Genomic DNA, 4,846 nt, shown 5'->3' with positions numbered 1-4,846 from the left:
GTTGTATAAATGTAATAGTGATGGTTAAGGGTATTATGTTTTTGTTCTCCACAAAGACTTGATTGTTGGCATGAAATGTAAGCTTTAATGCTTACAGTTTACCTCTCTATGTAAGGTATTGAGCTAATTTGTCTCATGTGCGGGGAGGCTCAGTAACTATAGTTAATGATGTATAGTAAGCCAGTCTTCCAATACCAGATTATATGTCCAAGACAGTTAAACTGTTTATTTGGCCTAAACATAACCATGATGGTCATGTATGTTAATATGTAATGAACATTCTATTGTACCACAATTAAACATTCTACTCTAATATAATTGGAACATTCTATTGTACTGTAACTGAACATTCTACTGACGTTGTAACGTTCAATTGTACTGTAACTGAACATCCTACTGTAATGTAATTGTAACATTCTCGCTCTGTAATTGAATGTGTTACTGTAATGTAATAGGGACACTCTATTGTACTGTAATTGGAACATTCTATTGTAATGTAATTGGTATTATGAGTATATCAATTTGGACACCAACACAACCGGAGTGAACATGCTGATACTGGATGAAGGTGGATGCACAGGCCCTCGTGTCTTTGAGAGGATTTAAGGTTAAGATTTTTTTTGGTTTTGAGATGACCCCCTGACTCAAAATGCTTTACACTACAATAAGTCATGACATGGCCAGACACCTTGGTGTACCCCACCTGCCTGCTGTACCGATTGCTACGGTACCGTAGCATACAATCGATTAACACCTCATGGATGATTGGCCTATCGATCACCACTCGTGACCTACCAATTTTGTATTGTTATTTCTACAAGTTGATTGAAACCCGATTTTGACCCTCAACTAAACGATCTTAACACAAATGGATGACGATGTCAACACAAAACAGGGATGTGGATGAAACAATCGATTGTATGTGATGGTACCGTAGCGATCGGTAAAGGAGGCAGGTGGGGTACACTGAAGTGTCCGGCCTTGTCATCATGTACTTTACTGTGAAGCATTTCGAGTTGGAGGTCATCGCAAATTTTTTATATAATTTTAACATTTTTAATCCTCACAGACACGATGGCCTGTGACCGGATGCCAACGTGTTGTGTAGCTTCTGGTAGTCAAATGAACAAGGGTCTTGAAAATAGGATCAAGACTTGCTATCATTACCATTTCGTAACCACAAGATAATATGATTAAGAACATTATCTGTTATACAACTAGTCAATTTAAATAGTAAACCTCAAGGATTGATTGTCAAAATGATTGGTCAACATTTATATTCATGGAGTCTCAGTTTGCAAGTCATCACAGGTAACTAGGTGTGTACTGAATACTTGATCACTTCCGTCTGTAAATGCTGTATATTGGTTTGTTCTGACAAAGTTGTCTTTTCCATTGCTTAATGGGAGTGTAGTAGCTTTTCCCCCTTACACTAAACATCATTTCACCTAATGGGTTGGTGAAATGGGTTTTAACGTGTTCGATATATTTCAGTTATATGATGAAATGTGTACATGCTGTTTATACTAAACCAGACGTATGCCGTTTTTACAATTCCAGCCATCTGAGATACCATGCCACTGTTTGAAATGAATACCCAACTCAAGACACAGTGACTGACTCCGAGCCAACCACTAGTGAGCGTAGATTTTCGAAGCTCTCTTAGCGCTAGGAAAGTCGTAGGTTAATGTTAAGGTATGGCACTGACAACCATCTTAACACTAGGAGAAGTTCAAAAATCTAGGTCCTGGGCCTAGATTTTCGAAGCTCTCTTAGAGCTAAGATAGTCATAAGTTAATGTTAATGTATGGCACGTACGACTATCTTAGCGCTAAGAGAGCTTCGAAAATCTAGGCCCTGGTTCTTATCCTCAATGCTTTGCACCAGGCAGGATAACAAAATGTAACGCAGCTATGAGATAGAAGCATCAGCCTCCTCAGGCAAACACTCTAGCCACTCGACCACAGTGTGTGTATCACCACACTGGTGTTTCCAATATCCAAATGTTTTGATTCCCTGTCGAGATATTGATCCAGCATTGCTAAGAATACCAACAGATTCACTCCGAACCTTGTCAGTGACTATAAATGTTCTACTTAAATTTATGGCAAAACATGACAAATGACTCTTGAATACTTCTTCACAAACATTGCTGACCGTATTTGTTCTTGGATGTTTCTGCATATGATAGTGCTTCAACACATTTGATGGTACTAACAGGTGCTGTGCTCATAGCCAAGGCACCTTAGATGTTGCAGTTTGTCCTGCAGAGTTGTCCACTCTCTAGGCAAGCCAGGATGCGTCACAGTAGGTTTGAATGCCATGTTCCCCTTTTTTAGAGCCAAGATTTGTCAGCATTGTACTCAGTTGTTTCACCATTGTGGTAAGCCAGTATCACTCGGGTTTCACCTCCTGATTTCAGAAGCACCCTGGGAGAGTAATAGTAATAGTGTTTAAAGCAGCATGAAGCCCAGGAGGAAGCATTAAGTCATTGTAGATCTTGGCCTCATTCTTTTGGTAAAGTTTGCTTACTTTTAAAACTCTATAAAAATTAAATTTAGTCAGTGAGATATTGATGAAACCCATCCTTCACCCGAGTGTCAAAATATCTTTTCTATTTCTGAAAATATTTCTTTCAGGCACTATCTTGTCACTAAACATCTTGTGTCATAATTTTGCAACGACAAAATGTCAAAATACTGAAATTTGTCTTGCAAAGAATTGTGAAGGACAAAATTTGTTTTATCCAAAATAGATTAGGAGTTGGATTAGACGACTTGATGGTTAAGTTATATTATTGGTACACTTGATCCAATAGTGCAGTATGATGGATACGATTACATTTTTACCTCATGATTCCCTTTAAACAAATCAGTGTTATAAAATACATTGTCCTGTTTTTGCAAAGATTATGAGAACATTAAAACATTTACCCCTAAGCTTACGAGCATGCATGATTATGCATTCCATGTTAAAGTTCTTGTCTTCTTTACTTGAATCTGCTGTGTTCACAGATATGAATAAAGAGTTCTTAAATTGGATGCCCAGATAAGTTAATTTCAAGTAATTGGTACCTTCATTTTTTCCTATATTTTGAAGTCCAGTGCTGGGTCTCTATCCACAAAACGTTACCTGTCGTAACTATATAGTTTATCCTTGGCTTACGAATCATAGCACTTGTGGATTGTGACCCTGGTGTAAAACTAAAGTGATACTGGTGAGATCTACTGATTTGGTCACTGCACAGAGATGCTATAGATGCTTCAAGACGTCATTGATCGTCCTGAGATTCCGTTTATTGGAACCATTGGTGTATCAGTTCTGTATTATAGCTTAATTTGTGTTTCTTCATTCATTTGACTGTAAGATGAATACATATATGCTGTTTTTTGCTGGACAATGACATATCAATTGAAGTGTACCCATCTTTTCAAGGTTGATATTAGACCTATTAATCATTGAAGATCTGTGTTTGGTATGGTGTTAACGGGGCATTTGGTTTCATACTGTGAATATGGTTGTGTTGTTGAAGTTAGCACATTATTTTTCAGGATATATGTCATGTGGTATGATATAAAATGTAGTTTCAATATGCTATCCAAGTTTCTGCTGCCAAACTCTAATGGTTTGGTTTTCTTTTTTTTGTACTAGAAAGAATTCACTAAAGTTTCCTTTTGAGGAATACGAATCTTGGGAAACTGATAACCTTCACTTACCAACCCAGTTATTAAAAGAAAAAAATCAACAACTCGTCTTTTGATATCATATGTATCAAACGTGATCAACTATGCTTTAAACTCCAAGGTGTGACAAGGTTTTTTGAACTTTTATCAAAGAGTTTTGAAGCATGTGTTATCAAAAGACTCAAGGGTAAGATTCTACTATTTTGTTTCATTCTAAATAATGTTTTTCTGCATTTTTAGTTTGTTACTGTAAAAAGAAGAGTCTTGAGTGTAAAAGGTGTTTTATATATATAAACAAAGTAATATATATATTACTTCAGCTTCAGCACAGTGAAATTATGTCATGTTAGAATTTAGCATCATATTTTGATTCAAAGATCCGAGAAGTAATGTCTCTATGGGATGATGCATCAGCCAGGTTTCTCATAAAATACTGATGCAGTGGATGAGCTTGTCCCCTTTCAACTGATTATGTAAATATCTCCTGCAACGCCATACAAAATATGCACCTCATTCAAGAGCAGTGCTGTGATGACAATAGTCGTCTTGTCATTGTCACCTTTGTGTTTTGTAGAACTCTTGACTGTTCACAAATTAAGTTTTTAAATCAATAATAGAAACAGCACAGGCTCCTTCAGCTTATAAAATACCCAATTTGGGGGAGTGTATTGGAAAAAAGAGTTATTTTAACTTTCTAATAAGTGCTAATATTCGTGGATTTAGTTTTTAATCATTACAAACAATTTGGTTAAATCTACTGGATAAAATCATGAAAGAAATACCGGTACACATTTTAGATGGGTTATACATTGACATTAGAGTGACATAGTTACATGAAGTTTGTGATGTTATTTTAATTTCCAACTGGAGATTCTTAATTCAAACAGGCACCAGAAATATTAATCTTTCGCCAAAGGCAGTGATGACCTGTTACTATGGTGATCACTGCACTGTGTTGCCATCCTATGTGATATGAACATGACTACTGGGCATATTGCATCAGTAGCCTGGATATAAATCTATTATATGTATATATTGTTGATATAAATACCTATGCTTTGTGTAAGATTGGTTTCATCTGACAGTTTGATTCTCAAGATAATCTTTTGAATGAAAGTGCATGTTATGTATTATATACACATCTTATGGTGCAATTGATGCCT

The 4,846-nt window shown here is 36.2% G+C and overlaps 1 long non-coding RNA gene across 1 annotated transcript; it reads left to right on the top strand.

Annotated features, from left to right (window-relative positions):
- The first annotated feature begins 1,672 nt into the window (after positions 1-1,672).
- Positions 1,673-3,394, top strand: LOC124275591. Its single transcript, XR_006898314.1, has 2 exons — positions 1,673-1,744; positions 1,855-3,394. It is a non-coding gene; the product is annotated as an uncharacterized LOC124275591 (long non-coding RNA).
- The last annotated feature ends 1,452 nt before the right edge of the window (positions 3,395-4,846 follow it).

The sequence above is a fragment of the Haliotis rubra genome, unplaced genomic scaffold (genome assembly GCF_003918875.1).
Source record: "Haliotis rubra isolate DU_JTF1 unplaced genomic scaffold, ASM391887v1 Scf20, whole genome shotgun sequence".
In the NCBI taxonomy this organism is placed as follows: domain Eukaryota; kingdom Metazoa; phylum Mollusca; class Gastropoda; order Lepetellida; family Haliotidae; genus Haliotis; species Haliotis rubra.
The sequence above is the reverse complement of the archived record's forward strand: the minus strand, read 5'-3'. Positions and strand labels throughout refer to the sequence as shown.